We start from the raw sequence: 24926 nt of genomic DNA, 5'->3' as shown, positions 1-24926 counted from the left end.
CCTTTTTATAACCTTTCTGAAGGAGGCAGGATTTAACCCCAGAAATAAAGGCTGTATCCAACCAACAGGTTGGATCTGTGTATGCTGCAATTAGACAGCCGTGGCTGACCCATATCAGGTGACTGGGGCTCAGGCTAAGGGGCTGTTTAATTGCAGTGTAGATGCTGCAGCCTGAGCTCTAAGACTCAGCCACCTTGCAGGGTTCTAGAACCCGGGCTCCAGTCCGAGCCTGATCATCTACACAACAATCAAACAGCCTGTGAACTTGAGTCAGCTGGCACAGGCCAGCTGCAGGGTTTTTAATTGAAGTGTAGACATCCCCTTAATCTGCCCAGAGACAAAACCTCAGTTAGTACAAAGGATCATTCAGGGGCTTCTGTGAGGAGTCTCCCAGCTCCAGTATTTGTCATGTGCACCTTGTACATGGTAGGTTGCAGGGCTGCTACTAGCAGGTCAGGTGGCTGTACCAGATTTGAACTGGCTGTAGAGCTTCCTTCATGGAAAGAGACACAAGAGGCGTTCTCTTCAAGATATTTTAATGCATTGCCAGGTATGGCTGTGATCAGCTCAGGTAAGGTATGTTACACACGATGCCACCTTGTGGCTGAACATTATAATACAGTGTTAGCATTCCATCACAGCAATAGTACAACGTACCGAGTCCCCAACACGTACATACTCTCCAACCCTACCACCAGCCTCTTGTTAAAAAACGGGTATTTTCTGCTGCTTGTAGTCACTTGGTGCTCAGTCTCTGCTGCATTGCCTGGTGTCCATCCACACACTCACTTTGCTGGTTCAGAGCTCTGCTGCTGTATATAGGCTGCCTCCTCCTCCAGCAACACACACTCTCACATCAGGCATATGTCTCCTCTTTACAGCCCCACCCTGGTGTCAGTAGATTAGCCTAGACCCGACCATCTGGCCTGTACCTACCTGTCCCTATGTGGGCAGGGTGGAGCTCCTGCTATGCAGTGACATTCCTGTCTTTCCCTGTGGGTGGTAGTCTGGCAACAGGAAGTCAGGGATGGGATTTCCTCCTCGCCCTACAGCTAACTAGGGCTCGGGGGCCGGCTCCCTTCTCTGACCCACTTGTATACAAACAGGACTCCTCCAGTTAGGGCTGGACCCTTCACATTACAGTGGGACTCCACATCACTCAGATTTCAACCTGCTTTCCCATATTATTCAATATTTATACAAGGCTGCTGGGAGAACTGGTGAGAATACAGAGACTAAGGTGTTAGTAGTTTGCAGACAACACCCATCTTCTGTACGAGAGAGTAGTGTACATTTTACAATGCTGAGATGAAATCACCCCCTGGATGGCTGAAGCTGAGACCAGGTAAATCTGAGGTGATGCTATTGGAAGAGGGAAGTGCTTTTAGTAACTTGCTCATGCTATAACTTCCCCCACTATTGAAGATATCTACTGTCGTACTGTCAAGTTGGACTGCAGTTTTGGGGTCCTTTTGGGACTCCTCAGTGCTGTTGGATGCCCAGGTAGCTCTGATGGCTGGCTACCCATGCTACCATGGCCACACTGCTATTTTTTAGCAGGCTAGCTCCAGCAGAGGTAGGGTGTGTCTGTCTGCCCACACTAAGAAACACACTCCCAGCTGCAGTGTGGACGGACCCTTACTCATAGTTAATTCTCCTTTAGCTGATGTCATAGAAGCATGTGCTTCTGCTGGCAAAGGTCCTGGGTCAATTCTCACTGGTGGCTGGGTTGTCTGCATATATGTGACCATAGATATATTACAAAGCAACTTGGATTTCAAGTCTCCCGTAGATTTAGCAGCACCATCAGTCTCCTGTTTATTTTGGTGTAGGAGGAAAAGGGAGAATGTTGTTTTAAATGTTTGAAGTGAGCAAACAGAACGGAAACTCCTACATTCATTTCTCTTGGTGAGCTACTCCCTCTGACATTACTGTTCCAGACTCTTTTACTAGTAAAAGCCAGAGTATATTATCCTAGTTGAACACAGATCAACCATCTCATGCTCTTCTTTTTTCTGTATTTGTGCGTGGTGATTTATTTCTGCTTGACAATTATGACTTTACTTGATTCATTCATAGAATCATATTCATCAGTGTTTGTACAGTGCCTTGAAACTGAAAAGTCCCACATAAAAACTGTTAAGTGTAAAAGTATATTGCATTGTTTCCCATTAACAAAGCCATCTATATGCAACAGTGACCATTTCATATTGTTCAGACATGTAAGCATGAAACTGGTCAGATAAATCAGCAGTTTTATTGGATTAATAAACAGCAATGTAGAATGACATTCAGAGAGGTATTCAGCTGGATAAACTAGATACTTTTCAATAGTCTTTCAGATTCTTTATATTTATTTCTCCACACTAAATGTATATGGGATAAGCTTAGGAGGTCAAGAGAAAATAAGCAAAAGTCAAAGAGAGACTTGCAAAATAAACAGCACCATCTGGTAAATGACTTCCTCCTTCCTTCACAGGAAGAGCTCTTGTTCAATGCAGTTCATGTGAAATGTTTTTCTTGGCATGATTATAGGATTAATGTCCATCAGTCTGGGAACGGGGTTCATACAGGTTTATTATATTCCTATTACTCTTATAAAAAAAACTACAAAGCTGGACAGTTACATGTAGAAGCCATATGCAGCAAAGGACAAACTCATGTTTTATGTTGAACTATTATAAAATAAATAGGGTTTATCCCCCTAAAACTTAGTAATTTTATGAAGACTTTTCCCATCTCTGTTCTAAATTACACGACTATGCTGAGGAGTCCTAGCATCACAGTTCTTCCTTTCAATTAATGCACTTCAGACCCATCCTCAATTAAACAAAAAGATACTAAACTCCTAGGACAAGATGGAGCCCAGAGATACAGCAGCTCCCACTTAATGCACGAGGACCCTGGGAGAAGAAAGTCTTCCCAAAGAAGGTTGGTGGCACCAAACATCAGTGGCATTGGATATGAAGGGGACATGGCTAAACTGATAGGTTGATCCACTGGTTCAGTGAATTCCTGCAATAGCTTCTGCTGACAGGACTTCTAGGGAGCCCAGGTTGCAAGTTAAAGCTGCCCTTCCCAGCAGAATTGCCCTGGATGGGTGTCAGTGCAAACTCGGGAGTGAATCCTCCCTGAGATCCATTTTCCCCAAATGGAGCAAGGGTGAACATGCAATTTTAACAGTATGGAAGAAAAAAGTCCCTAATCTCTACAAACAGAGGTTTAAAAGTTCACGGTTTGTTTCCTCAATCAGAATCCACATAGTAGTGCTCAGTCATATGAGTACTTCACTGAATTCATCTAAGCATGTTAAGACTTTAGACATCGGTAATGAAGTTTCCTGTGGTCTTTTGCACTGCTTGGACTTTGTTCAATAGTAAATAGTTTAATTGGAAGAACAGAAATGATCCCCTCTGAACTTGGATATGTTTGGACAAAATGGAAACCAAAAAAACTCTGTGGGAGTAGCTGGCGCCTGGACCAAAATCTGTGCTTTAGTTCAGCCTCGCATGCTGTGTGAAAGGCTGTTTTTAATGGTTTTCAGTGATGGGCTGAGAGATTAATTGTCATTCATGAGGCCACGCAGAAGATACCTTCCCCGTGCTTGCAGGCAGCGGGGAAAGGAGACGGGGGAGATGAGAGAGATGTATTAAAGCAAAGCCCTCTTTATTATACATAATTTCCTTGATATACGATATTAAAAATTCCAGAAACAGGGGTTGTAATTTGGCAGCATCAGCATTTGTACTGTCAAATTCTGCCTGCCTTACTTGAGTAGCCATGATGACTGCAACAGAGCAAAATGTGGCCCTTACAGTGAAAATACCATAAATGCAGTCTTGTAGACTGTCCAGATTAGTTGCAATGTGGTCCTGATGCCAGTACACCAGCTTAGCTTCTTCAGTCGAGCCACTCCTGATTTAAACTTGTGCAATGAAAGCACACTCTGGCCCTCTGCTTTTACATTTATAATTAAATGTGTCTGCAGTCTTTGCTGAAAGCAGAAGTATCCTCTTTGTTGGCAATTTGGGGTGAATCATACAGTTGTCCTGATAACAGGAGATAGTTGTATTTAACTGTCATCTTTGATTAATGTCCTCTGGTTACTCCTTATCTACCAAAATATGACCTCTCTATAGGCGTCCTCCACCTCATGTCAGCAAGGGCAAAAGCCAATTTCTCGGCCTTTGTAGCTTGGGCTAAAGGAAGATATTGGGAGCAGAGAGCTACAATGGATGAAAGTCTGGGAACAATTATTTCTAGTTGATCAACACACCAAAAAGAGCAGGAAGCAAGCTTATTTATGGAACAGCTTGTCTATTAAGAAACCTACAGTAGTTTTATTTCTATCCCAGCCCCATCCCACCAAAAAGGATAAATAAAAAGCAAGCAAAGGAAAAACATTTTCGCTGTTTAAAAATTAAAACAATCTCAAGATCAACCAAAGGGGAGAAAAGTCTCAAACTTCTCAGGGAGTTTCAGTAGTCATTTCCTTAAAATGCAAGACAGCCCTTTTGTCTCTGCTTTCTAAAGCACATATTGCACTGGTCTACAATTTTTGAGAAGTCGTCTGCTTCAGAGATAAAATGTGCTATTTATTATGTATTTTGATGTGCTGAATTCAAATATGACAATTAAAACAACTGATTGGCTACTGTTTCTAAGATATTTAAGTTTTTACATTTTATGTCTATGTATATTGTGTAAATAGTAGAGTTTTAATCATAAATTGTAAACCTAGGTCTTTTCATGTGTTTATGGTTGCTTTACATGATAATATTTCACCTGTCCTGTTTATGTAACACTTTAAAAATCAGCAAAAGGGTTATATAAATAAAATGTATTATGAAACAAAAGGCAAAAAACTATTATGTACATAGTTTAGTCCTATTCAGTGTCTACTCGGCGCTTCTTGGCTTGTCTCTTGTATTCATTAAATGGAGCATCTCTTGTCACTGTCCAGCAATAGTCTGCAAGCATTGATGGGCTCCATTTGCCCTGATAGCGTTTCTCCATTGTTGCAATGTCCTGGTGAAATCGCTCGCCGTGCTCGTCGCTCACTGCTCCGCAGTTCGGTGGAAAAAAAATCTAGATGAGAGTGCAAAAAATGTATCTTTAGTGACATGTTGCAACCAAGGCTTTTGTATGCCTTGAGGAGGTTTTCCACCAACAACCTGTAGTTGTCTGCCTTGTTGTTTCCGAGAAAATTTATTGCCACTAACTGGAAGGCTTTCCATGCCGTCTTTTCCTTGCCACGCAGTGCATGGTCAAATGCATCATCTCGAAGAAGTTCATGAATCTGAGGACCTACAAAGACACCTTCCTTTCTCTTAGCTTCACTTAACCTTGGAAATTTTCCACGGAGGTACTTGAAAGCTGCTTGTGTTTTGTCAATGGCCTTGACAAAGTTCTTCATCAGACCCAGCTTGATGTGTAAGGGTGGTAACAAAATCTTCCTTGATTCAACAAGTGGTGGATGCTGAACACTTTTCCTCCCAGGCTCCAATGACTGTCGGAGTGGCCAATCTTTCTTGATGTAGTGGGAATCTCTTGCACGACTATCCCATTCGCAGAGAAAACAGCAGTACTTTGTGTATCCAGTCTGCAGACCAAGCAAGAGAGCAACAACCTTCAAATCGCCACAAAGCTGCCACTGATGTTGGTCATAGTTTATGCACCTCAAAAGTTGTTTCATGTTGTCATAGGTTTCCTTCATATGGACTGCATGACCAACTGGAATTGATGGCTAAACATTGCCATTATGCAGTAAAACAGCTTTAAGACTCATCTTCGATGAATCAATGAACAGTCTCCACTCAACTGGATCGTGAACGATGTTGAGGGCTGCCATCACACCATCGATGTTGTTGCAGGCTACAAGATCACCTTCCATGAAGAAGAATGAGACAAGATCCTTTTGACGGTCACGGAACATGGAAACCCTAACATCACCTGCCAGGAGATTCCACTGCTGTAGTCTGGAGCCCAACAGCTCTGCCTTACTCTTGGGTAGTTCCAAATCCCTGACAAGGTCATTCAGTTCACCTCGTGTTATGAGGTGTGGTTCAGAGGAGGAGGATGGGAGAAAATGTGGGTCCTGTGACATTGATGGTTCAGGACCAGAAGTTTCATCCTCTTCCTCGTCTGACTCAAGTGAGAGTGATTCTGGTGCATCAGGAACCGGCAGTCCTTCTCCGTGGGGTACTGGGCGTATAGCTGATGGAATGTTTGGATAATGCACAGTCCACTTTTTCTTCTTTGACACACCTTTCCCAACTGGAGGCACCATGCAGAAGTAACAATTGCTGGTATGATCTGTTGGCTCTCTCCAAATCATTGGCACTGCAAAAGGCATAGATTTCCTTTTCCTGTTCAACCACTGGCGAAGATTTGTTGCACAAGTGTTGCAGCATATGTGTGGGGCCCACCTCTTGTCCTGATCTCCAGTTTTGCAGCCAAAATAAAGGTGATAGGCTTTCTTAACCATAGTGGTTATACTGTGCTTTTGTGATGCAAAAGTCACTTCACCACAAACATAGCAGAAGTTATCTGCACTGTTCACACAAGTACGAGGCATCTCTGCTCACTTTGGCTAAACAGAAATGTGCCCCTTTGCAAAATCAAACACTGACAAATAAGAGAGCACGACACTGTATGATTTCTAGAGCTGATATAGGGCAATTTGTTCAGCAGAGTGATGTAAGCTTCGTTATGATTGCATCATCCATGACTTCTAGGAATAACATGATGCAATTCATATCATGTATGACGCAATACCAGCTTCAGATTGCATCATTCATTGTTTTGCCTAAAAAGCAAGTACTGTCCAAACCCAGTCACAGATTTATTCATAGATCCAGTCAAAGATGTATTTTAGTCATTTCTGGTTTAAATTGAGATCCCTTCCCTTTATAACTCACTTATCCTCCGCCATTCCCAAGTCAAGGGTCGTATATACTGACCCAATAACATATCTTGAAAACTAGAGCCAATCAACAATTTTAAGCATCATTTTCGTTCTCAGTGACCCAGAATTAGTAAAGTTTGACTACATTTATTTCAGAAGCATTTTGGCTGTAGAGCAGTGTTGTCTATTCTTTTTCTAAAGGCTCTCCAGCCTCTGGAGTGGCCTCTGCAGGCCGGTGATCCACCTGTCCTCTTCTTCTGGGCTCCTGTGTCCCTCCCAGGACTCCGGTGCCCCTTGCTCTGGGTGCTGCCCCCTGGCAGTACCCACACACTAGGTCTCCCCTCCCAGGGGAACCCCCACCCACTATCCCCACCTTGCCTCAGCACTAGGCCACTGCCAGTCACCAACTAGCCCCCACTCCCTGGGGCAGACTGCAGTATAGGCCACTCATCACTGGCAAGGGGGGTTTGGACCTGCTGCCTTGGCCTAGCCCTGGGCTGCCCTCTGCAACCCCCAGTACCCCTTGGCCTTCCGCTAGGCCGCAGCCTGGGGCTATCCAGGCTGGAGCTCCCCAGCCCTGCTCCACTTAGATCCACTGTCTCTAGCTTACTGCAGCCAGGCCCTTCTCTCTCTGCACTCAGAGAGAGACTGCTAAGTTTCTGGCTGCCCTGGCCTTTATAGGGCCAGCTGAGTCTGTTTGGGGCATGGCCCCAGCTGCAGCCACTTCCCCCAATCAGCTCAGCCTAAAAGCTGCTTTCTCTAGCCACAGCCCCCTTTGGACCGGAGTGGGGTTACCACCCCGCTACAGGGACATTCTAAGGTGGGTAAAGTTTCATTTAGTTTTAAAGGTGAGCATTAATCCAGTGTATATCCATGGGCTAGTGTGTGCAAATTGTTCAGGTCTCAGAGTTCAGGGCAGGACTGTGCTGTGCTGTCCATTGGACAGCATGGGGAGAAATTCTGCTTCCAGGAGGAAGAATTCCTCTACAGTGCACAGCATGAACATGTGAAATGCTGCAGCCCTTCAGTGGGTCCAGAATAACCACTGTTCTCCCTAAATGCACTGGTCCTGCTCCACCATGGTCCCATCTTTTCCTATTGGGGTGGAGTCAACCCCTGAGGACAAAGGGAAAAAGTGATATCTGCACTCTCCTGAGCCCAGTGTTTACAATTGTGGCTGGACCTTATGCAGATCGTGCAAGGTGAGAAAGATTCCTTGTACTCTTCCCCCCTTACGACCATGTGAGGGCCAGCCACAATCTGGCTCTGTGGCTATTGTCAGTCACATGTACACTGTTCTAGCATTATTTAAAAGACAAAATGAGTAAAGATAAATCATTCTCTTTGAAAAGTAGTACTATATTGGGCTGATTTATTGGGGAGAATCTCTTTTGACCTCTCCTTGCATTTTTCACCCATTTTGCAAGGTATAAATGATAAGGTAGAAGGCAGTGGAGAATCAAGCCCTTTATTACCTTTACTCAATTTGAGCAACACCAGGTCACGTGAGGAGTCCTTACTGACTGCTACTCCATGAAAGGAATTGGACCCTTGATGTTTTGCTTAAAGACTCTGGGCCAAACTGTGCAGAGATGAGTGGAGGAAGAGGGCACAAGCAGCCTGCTCACTTTCTCCCCTGCATAGGAACTGGGCACCATTTCAGTCCTTGAGCAATATGAGCGTGAAACCCATGAGGCCTGTAACCACTGCAGCATTAGACTCTCCAAAATGAACTGATGGCAAGGTCGTAGTCTCACTCCCTTTCACAAGGGCCAGTGGAACTGTTTCCTAGTGTATCAGTACATGCTGCATCCTGTAAAAAGGCAGCCCAGTGACTTCTAGTCCTCTGTGCTTCCCAGCACTCCAAGAAACTTTGGGCCTCACTCAGCACCTCTAAAAGCCAGTCATTCCTTTGAAATGTAATAAGAAGAATGTCATCATAAATTCATATTTTAAAATCATTGTATGCAAGGACTGTAGTTATGAAGGATACAGCTGGTTACTTCCTGCTGCGTCTTTTTGAACTGAGATGAAATTTATATCTTTTTGGGGAGGGGGGGGTTGGCAAAGTTTGAATTGAATGTCCTGAATATATTTTGGCTACAGCCACCATCTTTTTGTTAAATCACACCATGCTGAGTTTGTATGGTGTTAGGCATAACTACTAAGTCTAGAACACTGTTACAAGAAGATGATTTTAACAAAATGGATTATGTTAAAACATTGGGAAACCACTTTCAACCCCCATTTTTAAGTACCAAGGACAAATTTAGGCTATCCGTTTACAGTGCTACCAATCTATTTTCTTATATATCCTTCATCACGTGGACCCTGAGCACCTCCCACATTAAAAGCAAGAACATTGGTCTGGAACCTTCTTTGGCTCTGTTGACACTTGGCAAAGAACCAAGTGGCAGTGACAGACTGGGCTATGTCTGTGTCACCCATCTCCTAGCACTGGCCAGCACAGCAGGGTGGGCAGAGGATTGTACAAGTTGTACCCACATAAGAGACATGTGTGAGAGCTCCCAGGGATGTAATGCTTCCAATTCTGCTTCCAACTCTGCACCATTCCCCAAAGAGGACTGTGCCTATCAATGAGCCCATACCTCACATCTCCACCCCTTCTCCACACACACATTGATATTAGTAATAAAAACAGATGTAATCCATGCTAATGCAGAGAGACAGCTCAGGAAAAATTCCACCAAATGAAAAAATACATCTCTCATGAGGCTAAGAGCTCTAAGACCCCCACCTGATTTAGTTGGATGCTCTTCTCATAAAGATTTGAACCACTGCAATAGATAATCACTTTGCAAGATTTTATCCTGTGCAATTGTACTTCTGACATATAAACTCTGGCCAAGTTATTTATTATTTTTAAATGACTGTTTACTTTATTGTGTCTGCAGTTCACTTATTTCCTGGGTGTGTAATTTTGGAGAGAAATGTTCTGAAGTATGGAATGTTAACCATCATATTTTAAGCTAATTCAAAAAGTCATACATTTTGTCTGTGATGTCAGTTACTCAAAGGAAAATTTGTTCTCTCTGAAAGAGGGAATGCAAGTGATATCTTTGGGTGAAAAACAAAATGAGAAAAGAGAGAGCATAAGCAAATGTCCTTCTAAACGAAAGCTGATTTGTCAAACAAGCTAGGATTTCATAGTAATGTCTATTATTTTTTCAACAAAAACACCTTCTCCAGGTGTTGAGTGTGAAGAGAGGGATCATGAGACTTCAATCTTTTGTGTACAGATGTTACCTCCAGCTTTCAATGTGGATTTACACTTGATAAGACAGCATGGATCATCACTCATGATTCTGGGAGGGGAATAAAAGGAAGGAATGCTTGAGAAATAAATGTTCTTTGGTTGTACATCACATCCTGTGGCCAGCTGTAATTTAAACAAATCCTTGCTTATATATTTCCTTCCAGCTCTGGCCTGAGTGCAGGCTGTGTTTATACCTCAGGTGCTTCCTGTGAACTTTTGGAAACTATTGGGCCAGATCCTCAGATGGTGTAAACAGTCATAGCTCCACTGGATCTGACCTAGTGAAATTCCCTCACCTCCCATTACACCCAGAAGACAGAGTTGCACTTTTAGTCCACTCGACTTCATATCTCACTTTGAAGCAATCAGAGCTCCTGAGGGGTCAGATGTTTAACACCCTTCTGGGTCACCTATGGGTCAAATTAAGACACGTGAAATGACATGGTGAGTCTCAACTGAGACCCCACTGGACATTCATCTATGCCACAAAACCACCAAAGAAAGAACACAAGAACATTAAAATAACAAAAATTAAAAACAAAGGACTAGTCTATCCCAAAATACATTTTTATCACTACCAACCTGCATCCTCTCAATGCATCAAAGGGCAAACTTGTAAAATATTTTCATCTTATTACTACAAATAATACTTGAGTGATTCATGGCAAACCTTCACTCTTTATTGTTTCACCCCACTCAGAAACTGAGCCTTATTGTGCTTGTAAAGCACAGCCCTGTGTTAGGGGGCAGTATGCAGGTGCACTCTCCTGGGGTGAGCTCCAGAAGGCACTGTACCTCCTGTGGAGATGCTAGAGTAGGCAGTGGGGCTAGAACTGAGCAGCTCTTGCACTCTCTGAGCACAAGGACTGCCATTGTGCCCAGCACTGCATGGGGATAGAATGGAGGAAAGCTCCTTTTACCCTCTTCCCGCTTGCAAATCAATACAGAAGCTAGACACAATCTTGCTCACTGTCTATATGGCTATCCTAATTTTTTGTTCAATGATAGTCTGAGAAAGAAAGCAATGTCACCGCCTGCTTTTCCTCCTCTTCTGTTAAAAGTATGTGTATTGGGCTCAGGCTAAGATCAATAGCTTTTGCAGATTTAATGATGTTACAGCAAGTTACACATCCAATGCCAGGCAATCTACGTCCCAGTTTAGGAGAAGAGTTAAGAGGCAAAATCTGATAGTGACTATGCCAGCGGAATAGAGTCTTTGTTCTGAAGCCAGAAACAAGGAATGTGAGTAACTTCTTACAGTGAAAGCAAAAGGAGGTGAGGGATTCAGAAAGAGAGCAAGTGAACAAGATATCTGACAAGTCAACTCTCGTTTTTTAGGGACAAGTCTGGTTTTCAAAGTAATGACAGTTATTTCCAAACAATAACAAGTTTAGAGGCTTCATCCTTACTCTTGTTTTATTTCTTTTCTTGGTTTGTTTGGTGTGCTTGGAGGGGGAGAGGTGGTCATTGTCTCAAGCCAAAATGGAGGAAGGTCATCATTCTTCTTTGATGGTCCCTGTTTGTTTTTGTTTGATTCCAGGCTACTAAGACTTCCCAGGCATAGGCCTTTTTTAGAACTGGTTGGAAAATGGAGTTTTTAATTCATAGAAAATTTTGACTTAACATTGAAAAACTGAAAACCAAAAGTTTTCTGTGTTTTTTCCTGAAAACTCAAAATTTTCCATGAAAAGCATTTCCCCCCCAAATTTTTGTTTAGTCAAAAATCAATTTTTCCATAGTAAAACAGTTTTGATGGAACATTTTCAACCTGCCTTTGTCGGTATGGGGTAAAAGATGGGCCCCGTGGGAAGAGATGTGTTCTCCACAGTCTTTGCCTACTTGTCTGTCTGCCCTTAGATCCCTTATTGAATGGCTAGAAAACACCTAGGACAGCATGAATGCTACTACCAACAAATAATTAAGAATACAATGCTAATAAGCATATTGTAAGAATGAGAAAGTTGATCCATGAAGTCTGAACATACTGGTTAGCATGATTCAATCAAACAGGCAAAGTTAAAATCTTTTGTGGAAAATGAGTGAGTTATATATAGGGTCCTTTTACAAGTATCATAGGACCCTCAGGTTTACCTATGTGGTATTATCCTGCCTGAATGCATATGAAATCAAAGGAGCTTGAAAGAACAACCTACAGGAAATGAAAGAATGACAAAGATAAGGTGCTATGATAGGTATACTAACAGTCCCTGAGGGCAACCATTAACTGGGGTTAATACCCAATGCCTAGCTTCAGCTAGTCTGGTGAGGTATATTCTTCTCAGATTAAAAACCCAGGATCAAAGGGAATCTTGAAGATACTGGTCTAAAGATGATGTCAGGAGTTTGGGTTGTCAGCAGACAGACAATGATATTCAGATTGACTGAGTTACACAGTGAGAGAGAGAGCATGCTGCAAGCAGTCTAGTCTGCTTCTCCCATTCAGAGAAGTGGGGTTAGCTGGGCTGAGGGGAATTTACAAATGCTTGCAAGGAAAGATTAAGGTGTAGGTAAAGGGAAGTACGCATATAGGACTGTTTGTTGTTTTAAACCTTTGCTTAGCATTCTATGTACCTTTGGGTGAAAGAATAAATAATGCATTGTTTGGAAGAAGCTGTTTTTTGAGTCACTAATAAACCATGTCACGGGCTTCTGGAGAAAAAGACATACAGGTACCAAACTCAGTTGGGCCTGTCAGGTTAGCATGATTAGGAAGCAAGGAGGGCTGCCACGCAGAGACCCAATCTCAGAGTGGTTGGACTGCATGGTTCCACCCAGAGCGAGGTGCAGGAAACTAGGCCTGTCACCTGAGGTAGGGCATTGGAGAGGCACAAAAAAGGGTCTAAGATGCAGCTTGCCCAGTAACTATGACACCTCTCCTAGGTGACCCCAATTTGTGAGTATTCACTTTCCCCAAGTGGACCCTAAATTATTTGTAGTAAGATACCTAGAGATGCCATGACATGACAAGATATGATGGAGCAAATTCTGCCCTTTGACATAGTATGGATTGACCTCAAAGGAGTTACATGTGCCTATCTGAGGGCAGAAATTGTCTCTCTGCAACGAAGATTGTGTTGCTGTTAGTTCAAATTTGCTATTATTTATTTGTATTAATGAACCTGTTGTCTCTCCTCATCAGTTATTCACTCTTCTTTCCACATAACTCCTCCTTTGCTTCCATCTTGTTCCTTTGGGAAGTGTGTGTGTGTGTGGGTGTGGGTGTACAGTAAGTTACTGCAAGCTTTGAAAGGATGCAGTTTACTTCCCTTCCTGTACTCTGACAAGAGTGTGTGTGGTGTGATGAGGCAGAGTCATGTCTCTGCTCTCTCTGCATCCTTCCCTCCTGCTTGCTTGAAGTGGGGAGTATTTAGGGAGCGGGTCTTGTGTTTCCCACCAGATCTAGTTAGGCTGAGCAATGTGTCTTGGGGGTCTTACTTCCCTGCTCTGGTAAGACCAAGGCACAGTGCAGCCCTTATTATTTTTTCTGCTTGCTGGTGGATGACTGAATGTTTCAAAATAAGAGAATGGTGAATAAAAGTAGCAGTAACACATTCCAATAAGAACTTTCAGGAAAATATTAATTCCACTAACATTTGTGTAACTCTTGGGATTGGTGAACCTTTTCATGGATATCCAAATACTTGTTCAGAACCAAGAATATGGCCCACAAAGAACAGCACTCAGGACTTGGCATTTTTCTGCACCAAAATAGTTGAGTGGGTTTTTGTATTATTTCTCCATCTCTTCATGTAAGTCTGGGCAGGCCTGGCCCAGAGCAGCTAGATAGACCAAGAAGAACTGTTACTTTTATCCTGCCCTCTTATGAGATGCTGTAATTTGCTGACATATCATCCCAGGGTGGGAAATGGCTTTTTGTCTCATCACACAGCTACATCAGCCAGTGCCTGCCTTAGGTCTCAGGATATGACTATCAGGGGGATCTGAGGTAATTCCAAAGGCAGATGCTGGTAGCCCCTGCTTGGAAGAGAGTGGCTTTGGAAGACCAACAGAAGCTTAGGTGGCAACAAGATGTTAGAAGTCAGCATCCTTCAGGGCTTGGACATTTGAATCATGATTGTGATGAAGTCAGCTGGTTAAAGGATCTGTGTGGTGGTGCTAAGGGATCACAGAGTGAGATCACATGTTTCTCATGTCTTTCTGTCATTGGAAAACTTCAAAAAGGTTGAAATTTCAAAGGAAAATTAAAAAGCAAATTCTGTACAAATGTTTGAAGAATCCCCCCCCCACACATACTTTTTGACCAGCTCTCATATGTTCTCATGCTCAGCTTTGCAGCATATTTTTTTCTGACTTCCCCCAATGTTGTTCGAATTAGCCAATGACCCTCAAGGCCTCTAGTCTCTCTTTGTGCCCACTGGTGGTCAGGACCTTTTGCTCTTACAAAGACCTGCCTGGCCTGACCCAGCTTTAGGCTGTTTCCGGCACAGGCTGCACAAACAAAAGTTAACTCTGCTGCAGCTTCAATGCAAGAAAATAAAGACAAACACACAGACACTAAAAGCAATGAAAGTCAGGCAAATTCTTTCCAGGGTTTTCAGTTCAATCACCATACCCTTGCTCAACCAGGGAGCCTAGAGGAAAAAGTCAGGAGTGGAAGGAAGAGTCCTGTCTGTCTTTCATGCAGAGAAGCCTGACTTCTTCATCCTTTTCAAGGCAACAGAACGTCAAGTAAGGTTGTGTTGCCTCAGGCTGCTATGCAGCAAGGGGATTTAAATGTAACCTCAGCATAAAGGAAAAGGAAGTCCCTTAATTCATTCAATATTTTATTAGAAATCTCTTAATGCTGGTCTTATTCCTGAAGGTAAACATCTCAGAGGCTTTTCGAAGCCTATATTTCATTATTTAATAATCTATTTTCAGTAATACAACTCCCAAGGTTGAAGCTTGAAACTACGTCCACAGGCTGGAAATATCATCAGTCCAGGAATCGTTAAATAATTAAGTTGTTGGTGCCTGAAAGTGTTAGGGCTCAAATCACTCATGTTTTTATTATCGCAAACTGCTGGGGAAGAAAAGTGCTGTAAAAAGCAAAGATAACTCACTAACTCTTGTTAGGGAAAATAAGATTTTTGCCTACAAGGAAATATTTTTAAAGTGATGTTTATGGATGAATCCTTATCAGTGGGCCTGATCATCCCTCAATCCCTCATGGAAGACACACTCTCCTGTATGGAATGGGGGCCACACCTTCTTTTGGACCCTCTTTATCCACACAGAAGCTGTAATACACTTTCATGGCCTTTCCTTTGTAGTGGGGAGCTCTCTTAAAGTGGTCACAGGAACAGACATTGACTGCAGAAGCTGGAACAGGCATGAGTCTGCTGCAGCTGGACTGCTATATTTTGTATGTGTGTGTGGGCTGCCAGAGACAGAGCTGGTGTGAAGGCAGAAACCCTCTTTGCAGATGGCCCTGAGCATCCGCAAGATTTGCTCCTCAGGTGGTCCCTGTGTGTGTGCATGTGCTCATAAACTGTCCCCCAAATGGAATAATTGGAGAGAAGTCTCTGTGAGGTGGAACTAAGGGCCAAACATATGCACAGTTGTACAAACATACAGGAAGACCCAATCCCTGAAGTGCTGCCACTTAACTCCTCAACCAGGAACTGAGGTAAATGAGGGATACTTTTGAATACATAGGATGTGACACACTGGTTATTGTCTAATTGCAGGATCACGGAGGTGAGGTCAATAGATCCACAAATGTCTGTGGATGACATGTCATGATTTTTCTTCTGAGGAACAAGATGAAGATGATGCAATCACCGTACCAGTTACTCCTGAGGGGAAACAGAAAGAGAAATATGAAGGTTGTGGTAGGAAAGAATAGAACATGGAGGAGGAGGATAATATAGAGGACTAAGCACTAATATGTACGCCAAAGTATGCTCACAGTAGAAAATGTGTCAGTGACTGCCTTATTTCAATGCAGAACCAGACTGCCTTTTGCCTTCAATTAGTTAACAGGTGTGTGTGTAAGCTGTGGCTACATCTACACTACAGGGGGGGGGTCGATTTAAGATACGCAAATTCAGCTACGCAAATAGCGTAGCTGAATTCGACGTATCGCAGCCGACTTACCCCGCTGTGAGGACGGCGGCAAAATCGACCTCCGCGGCTTCCCGTCGACGGCTCTTACTCCCACCTTCGCTGGTGGAGTAAGAGCGTCGATTCGGGGATCGATTGTCGCGTCCTGACGGGACGCGATAAATCGATCCCCGAGAGGTCGATTTCTACCCGCCGATTCAGGCGGGTAGTGTAGACCAGGCCATAGACTCATAGATAGTACTACTCTCAGCCCTCAGGAATGGGCACAAATATCAGAACTACCTTTTTTGTTTGGTTTCATTTGATTATATGATATAAACAACAGTTGTATCCATCTGCATCTTTATACATATGTGTATTTATTATTATCTATAAAACCTTACATATAAGATTTGCAGATGGTGAGGGGATGGAAGTGGCCCCATTATTCATTGTATGTATTTGTCATCCTAAATATTTTAGAGCTCATATGATCAGTAGTGGGAAATCTATCTGTATTCCCTTGAGCATTTGTAGTTTGCTGTGTTTAACAGGCCAATCTATGTTGATGTGATTATTAAGGAGGAATCAGTTTTGGGAGAATCAAGGGCTTTCAGAACTCTATACATATAATTACACACAAAAGGATTACTTTAAAAGAATATTAAGGTTTCAAAGTTAAGCCACAAAAAGTTAGGAAATTCTAGAATTAAGATTGCCTGTACAACCTTAATTCAGCTCCCTTGTGTAAGCATTATAAGTCTTTAATTACATGATCATATACTATTTTTTTCTTAATTCAACTCTAATTCTGGTATTTCCTAACTTTTGAGTGGCTTGATTTTTGTTTCAAATTTAACAATGATCTTGTGTGTAATTTCCTAGATTTTTTTTTTTTTAAACCGCAAACTGAGAAAACAGAAATTCCATCATGTAGTATCATATTGACAACTCAGATGAGTCATCAGCAAGTTTGAAATCTTTAGATACACTGCACAGATCCCTGCCACTTGAGCTAAGGGAGTAACTGACAGCAGTAGTAGGTTATCACCCCCTACATGGACTAACACTAGAGGGGGATGGGATGTTTTGCCAGTGGGTTTCACAGATGGTTGCTGACAGTGGAGGAATGACGAGATCCAGGAATTCTGGGTTCCGTACCAGGCTCTGCAGGGTAGCGTGCTCTAGTAGGCACAGACACTTCTGCCCACTTCCCCCAAGCTTGCTCTATTCTGCCTCTTCCCCTCCACCCTGCCCTTGTTCCAGTCTTGTCTCCCCCCACTCCCGACCCATTGTTAAGGTTTCAAAATCAAGCCACTCAAAAGTTAGCAAATCATCCCAGTCCCCTTCTGCTCACCCAGCTAGTCCCAATCTCCACCTCTCAGGCTTCTCATCCCAGTTTCAGTCTCCTTGTCCCTCACATCCTGGTCACCTTCCTCACTCCCATTCCCAATCACTTTGCCCAGCCAGTTCCAGTTCTCTGATTGCACTGTGACTCCTTGTCAAATTTGTCTCTTCTCACCTCCCACTTCCTTCCCATAACCCCTCTGATTTCCCAGTCCCAGTCTCTGCCCCCAGCTCCAGGTCTCAGTCTCTGCACCATCCCAACACTCAGTCCCAGATTCCCTCTCCCCATACCAGCTTCTCACTCTCCCAGCCCAGACTCCTTGCCCCAATCTATTCCTCCACCCCAGGGCTCAGCTCTTTTCCCTTCTTCAGTTGAATCAGATAATTACTTTCTCCACACTGCCTGGGCCTAGCAGGGGCATCACTGAGAGCACCAGAAAGACCGGATCCCTGTTCTCTGTTCCAGTGCCCAGCATTGGCCAGGCCCACAGCACTCTAGAACTGCTTTTGCAGGGAAATTTCTGCTCATCCATGAGCTGGAGCATGCCCAATGTTGGATGTAATCTCTGGGAAATGTTAGAGCTTTGTGCTAAAAGTTTCTACTGAGCATGTGTGAATTCTGATTTCTTCAAAGGCTTATATCTTGACCAAATTTGGGTGGATTTTCCTGCGGATGGCAAAAAGGCACATCCCTGGCATCAAGATCATCCCCTATGAAATTTCAAGTCCTTGTTCCAAAACATGGGGTTTCTGAAAGTAAAAGTAGTCAGAATTTTTTAACACTGATAAAACAGTGTAGTTTTTTCCCCCTAGCCTTATTCCTGGAAACAATGGAACCGTTCTGGCTGAAATTTTTGATGTCTGGTGTTTGCCTCAAGTTAAAATTTGGCAAAGTTATAAGCAACTGAAAACAGGGTCTTATGATGGAAAGTGTCAGGCAACTTTAATAACAGCCATGATGCCTGAACTATGCTACTTCTGCTGTTGCTGTTACATGGCTCCTTTGTTTAATTTATGGACCTTAGTTGAGATGGTTGTTATGCTACTTTCACATTAAATTAATTTAGTTTAATCACATACAGCTTTTAGCTATGGGCCTGACATTCATTTTCTGCTAACAGTGACATGAACAAAACTTTGTTTGTCTGAAGATTCATGAGAAGTGAATACAAAATGGGTGGAGATACGACTAATTGAAATTTGATATCTAATTTATCCAAGTATTTATGAATAATTTTTCTTCCATCTCCAGCACTGAGCTAATTTCTTTAGTCTATTTTTTTAAAGTTTATATACAATTACTGTTTTGAATCTTTCCATTGTCAATGATGAGTTAATGTCCTTTGAAAAAATTATGATCATTTTCAGCTGTCTTGAGCAACTGGTGAACTCCAGATCAAAAATCAGTAAGCTGTACATTAGTGCTGCAAGCCAATCAAAGAGTGTTTCTGCAGTTACTAATACAACCTATATCTCTAAGTAATGTCTACAGTTTAATTATAAATCATTTACAAATTCTTATTAATAATTGAATATTTGAAGTACAACCTTCTTTCTTATGGTCTCTTTTCTTTTGATCCTTCTTCAAGCAATAAAATCCTACTTTTATGGTAACTTCCAAAAGCACCAGAAATAAAGAGTTATCATTTCAGTCACATTAAGGGAGCAAAAAGGGACAATTGTTATGTATGCCAAGATATCGAAAGCAGTTACTAATCCAATACTTCCAGATGAAATATTCAGACCTTCAATAAAGGTGAATTGATTTTACTTTTTATTTTGTAAGGACAGTGAGTAAAGAACTCTGAGTAGGGCTGGTTTAAATTTTGTATCAAATTTGTTTTTTGGTTTTCAACAAAACAATTTATTTTCTCAAAGTGGCTGCTTTCTGCAGAAAATGTTGATGTTCATCAAAACACTGGTTTTCACTTTTTTGATGAAAAACCAAAATTTCCTGCAGGGGGAAATAACATTTTCTGACTACTTCTAGCTTGAGATGTGTGTCAGATCCTTTTCTGAGGCAAAAAGAGACTTCCTGAAAAGAATTGGGGAAAAGCGCTTGGCGCTTCAAAACACTTTTTGGTAGTGTCTTTCTGGCAACTTTGGCTGATCTTACCTAATGGTCCGACTTGCTTCTCATTCTGCATTTTATCAGGAGAAGAAAGAAGTTAGAAAAGAATGGTTTCCAGACTGTCAACTGAGTCACTGCCAAATTTTATCCTATGTAAAGTAAAGAAACTCAACATCTGCAACAGTAATAGAGAATAAACACCATCAGCTGAAGAAGCAAATGAATTCAGAAAATCTTTGATCGCAAATTTCTGTTCTTAAGTCTCTCCACTGCTCTATGCCCCAGTTTCCCCATCTATAAAATGGGGATAATTATAAAGCACTTTGAGATCTATAGCTGAAAAGCACTACATATTATTATTGTTGCTATTATAGTTACTATTTTTTTCCTTTTGCAACAACTCCCATCCTCCTTCAGTAAATCAGTTTACAAAACTGTTCTAGGTGTCTCTAAAAATCTACTAACTGTTGAGAACTTTACTGTGTATTTTAAGAAGTGGGAATGAATGCCACATGCAGTTTTAAATGCTATTGAAATGCTCTTCACATCTGATCCTTGTTGTTTTCACTACTATTCTAGCCAGTGGTGTTTGGTATTAATTTAAAAAAAAAAACCCTAAGTTTTCCATCATTAACTTTCAACATTCTAAAATTTTCCAAAAGTGATGTGTTTTTAATATATACATTTTAATATGCCTTAGTTCATTGGAAAGGTATCCAGTATTTCCTTCAATAATGCCATTTTATCCCTCTGAGGCCTTTCTATTGTTTGCTTTGCAATAAAGTCATGTTGCAGTTCACATTTTTTAACTTTTCTCAACTCCAGTGTCAGCTTTCTGTTTTTTGCTTCCATAAAGTTAAACCATACATTTCCCTTCCAGTGAAATATGAGTTATAATCATGCTCCTTATATGAAAGATTAACCCCTTTAATAGCATACTCCACATAAACATTCCTGGGGAAAGGACTTTTGGCTATAAATTACACAAGAGTATTTACCCATGTTTTATCGGTATTTAAAAAAGCAAACAATTTGTAATGTAAACACGCCCATCCTCAGAGACCTTTGCAGGTTTATAGGGGGAAAATTGATATTAAACTCATTATACCAAAGTGAAATTGACAAAAAGGACATACATTCAAAGAGGTCAGAACATTTACTAGTTAAATTATCTTTATGACAGCAACATTGAAAACCTTGATCTTCCTGTTAGTTCTTTATGGGTCAAGTGATACGATTTTAAAGTTATAAAAAGTGATTGTGTTATCTCTGTTCTACTTCCAGTTTTAAACCCTCTTACATCTTGGTCAGGACAATGGATTCAAGTTTTGCAGCTTTTGTTCTTTTTATTGTCTGTGCCAGGAGAATATGGTACCAGAAGCGGTATGCTGAATACCATGGAAGCAGTCTATTGATAATGGGCCAAGCTTTTTTGTTCTTTTCAAAATTCTATATTTTGTTTAGTGGCTAACGACACTTACAGGTAATTTTTCAGGATAGCATGTAGGGAGTCAGTTTTCAGGTCCCATTAATCCCGATGAGATTTGTCAGATCCACACAAATCATTTTGAAAATCTCTTATGGAATTCAAAAGGCTAAATGAGCATTCCTTTACTAGTCTTAACAATTAGTAGTTCTCCCTATTGCATGGGTAGTAAAAATAACATAAGCATGTGATGCAAGAAGATCACAGAGCTGCGTGGAAAACTGTTTCCCCATCTTTGGAAAATTTTTGAGATTTTGAAAAATTTTCCATTCCTGGATCAAGATAACAAGTTGAAATCTTAAATTATTTCAAACCAACAAACTAAAAAACCAAATACCAAACCAACCAACCAAAATAAACAAACAAAAAAACCCCAACTCAGTTTCAGTCAATCACAATGTTTCATTTTGATTTTGATGTTTTACATTTTTTTTACTCTTTGTTTAAATTTCAAAATGAAAAAAGTCATTTTGAACTGAAAAAAAAAAAGAATTTCTCATTTTGCAAATGTCAAAACAGGATGTTTGACAATTTCAAAAAGTTTTTTTTTTCTGATTTTTTTTTTTCAAATGAGAAATTAATTGAAGCAGACCTTTTCCCATGAACAGCTTTGGTCTTGATGAATTGACATTTTCCAACAAAAAAAAATATAATCAGAAAATTCTCAACTACCTTGAAAAGATCAGAAGAACAATTATAGGCTCATGAAATGAAGACTTAGGCACCAGTAAGCTGGCTGAATGTCACATGGAAAGAAATAAAAGGTGAAATCATGCTTGTGGGGCGTTTGTTCTAAGATGGATTGAATGTGTCTGCTGCTGGTGCAGATATTGAAGATGATAGTGGGAGGGTATAGTGAGAAAATGGGTATGTAAACTGGCAAAGAGGAGATATGAGAACAAAACCATCTTCAATACAGTGATCATAGAAATGTAGGGCTGGAAGAGACCTTGAGAAGTCATCAGGTCCAGCTCCCTGTGCTGAGGCAGGACCAAGTAAACCTACATCATCCCTGACACGTGTTTGTCCAATCTATTCTTAAAAAAACCTCGAATGTTGGGGATTCCACAACCTCTCTTGGTAGCCTATTCCAGAGCTTAACTACCCTGACAGTTTAGAATTTTTTCCTAATATCTAACCTAAATCTTTTTTGTTACAGATTAAATCCATTGCATGTTGTTCTACCTTCAGTGGACATGGAGAACAATTGATCATAGCCCTTAACATATTTGAAGACTGTGATCAGGTCTCTGGACAGTGTTCTTTTCTCAAGACTAAACATACCCAGTTTTTTAAAAGTTTCCTCTTGGGTCAGATTTTCTAAACCTTTTATCATTTTTGTTCCTCTCCGCTAGACTCTCTCCAGTTTGTCCACATTTGTCTTAGAATTGGACGCTGTACTGCAGTTGAGGCCCACCAGTGCCAACTAGAGAGGGACAATTACCTCCCAGGTCTTACATAGGACACTCCAGTTTATACACCCCAGGATGATATTAGCCTTTTTTGCAACTGCATCACATCGTTGACTCATATTGAATTTGTGATCCACTGTAAACCCCCAGATCATTTTCAGCAATTCTGCCACCTAACCAGTTGTTCCCCATTTTGTCATTGTACATTCCCCCTTTGATTTTTCCTTCCTAAGTGAAGTACTTTTCATTTGTCTATGTTGAATTTAATCTTGTTGATTTCAAACCAGTTCTCCAATTTGTCAAGTTCATTTTGAATTCTAATTCTGTCCTCCACAGTGCTAACAACCCATCCCAGCTTGGTGTCATCTGCAAATTTTATAAGCATATTCTCCATTCAAGTCATTAGTGAAAATATTGAATAGTACCAGACCCAGGACAGACTCCTATGGGACACTTGGAATAATATTTTCAAAAATACTTCAGTGACGTAGGACCTCAGTCTCATTGACTTTCAGGCAAAGACCCTATCTTTGAAAATATGAAATTGTAACATGCTTTAGGATTCTTTATAGATGCTCATTCTTAAGGATACTGAACAAGACTGTCCTTCATTGGGGTATGTGACAGATATACTAAAGTGGCTTGCACAAATTATTTATTTGTATTCTGGTATGTGACCCTGAGAATGCATCAGTGCCAACTGGCAAAGGGTTCACTGTTCTGTACAGTAGTCCCCAACAGGCCTGACAAACTCAGTACATCCGACATATTGCTGTCAGAGTATTTATCTGCCATGAATGTCATGTGAGATCTTAAATGAAAGTGAGGATCACACTGATCCTCCCAATCATTATATGATGTATGTATGGAAAATATGTAAGAAATTGTGCATATGTACTTGTGATGGGGTGTTCGTCATACTAGCCTAGAAGGAGTTAATAAGGCTTAGGGGCCAATCAACTAGATAGGCTACAGCTGAGGGGAATTAGGTGGCCTAACTAATCCCCTAAATGAAGATTGAGCCCAGCTGAGAAGGTACAGGTTTGGCTAGTATAAAGCCAGGAAGCTGGCAGCAGCAAGGGGCTGCAGTGAGGGAGCCTATAGTTGCTTCCTGGAGAGGGAGATCTACCCGAGAGGGTGTAGGAAAAGGCTCAGGGAAACAGCAGCAATGTTCAATACGGTGCACTTCTCAGCTGCTGATTAGAGGGTCCCTAGTTGGAACCCGGAGTAGAGGGTGGGCTTGGGTTCCCCTGCCAGCCAGTGGGAAAGTGGCACACTCCGGACAGTGGATGGGAAGACTGCCAGAGACAGTGAGTATGGAGAGACTGATACCTTGGAAGGGGAGGACTATCATGACCTGACCAGAGGACCAAGCCAGGAAGAGAGAGCACCCTGAGTCGCAGAGAGAGAGAGACAACAAGGCATATGAATGAGCAGCAGAAGGGGTATCAGATCTGGAAAGAGCTAATCCCCAGAGCAACCAGGAGGAGGTGCCCTAGCCATATTAGTTGGCGATGCTGAGAGATTGCTTTAGGTGAGACCCTACTTTAGACAAAGATTGTAGCCATTACAGTTAAGTTTAGACTCTAAGAAACATGTTATATATTTAGTTTTATATGTAAGCATTTCTTTTTCCATTATCCTTACACACTATCTCTTAAATCTTTGATCATAAACTTATAATAATTTTCACTACATCTTAGGGCTGGTCTATACTGGGGGGGGATCGATCTAAGATATGCAACTTCAGCTACGAGAATAGCGTAGCTGAAGTCGACGTATCTTAGATCGATTTACCTCGGGTCCTCACGGCGCGGGATCGACGGCCGCGGCTCCCCCGTCGATTCCGCTTCCGCCTCTCGTTCTGGTGGAATTCCGAGTCGATGGGGAGCACGTTCGGGGATCGATTTATCGCGTCTAAATGAGACGCGATAAATCGATCCCCGATAGATCAATTACTACCCGATCCGGCAGGTAGTGAAGACGTACCCTTAGTGCTGTGATGTTATAAAGGAACTGATCCTGAGTTGTACCAGTCAAGCTGTGGGTATATTGTTCCCCTGAAGACAGAAAACCTGGTAATTTCTGTGAGTGTCTTGTGACACGGGCTAGACATTACAGGGGTACATTAAGTACATTGTATGTGTCTAGAAAAACCTGATTGTGCAAAAGGAGCTCAGTATTTATAATGGACTCAAATGATGTTTTATTCACTAGTGTGTGTTATTTCTATTGGAAAGCAGTTAACATAGAGAAAAGGCTACAGAAAATGTTTAGAAGATCTGAAGTACTAGTACAGACACCTAACACTTCCTATATCAGCTCAGTTGCATGCTAAACTATCCTTTATAATTGCTTAAATATTCTTTGTGATCAAGATC

The sequence above is a fragment of the Emys orbicularis genome, chromosome 5 (genome assembly GCF_028017835.1).
Source record: "Emys orbicularis isolate rEmyOrb1 chromosome 5, rEmyOrb1.hap1, whole genome shotgun sequence".
NCBI lineage: Eukaryota > Metazoa > Chordata > Testudines > Emydidae > Emys > Emys orbicularis.
This window is presented reverse-complemented; position numbering follows the sequence as displayed.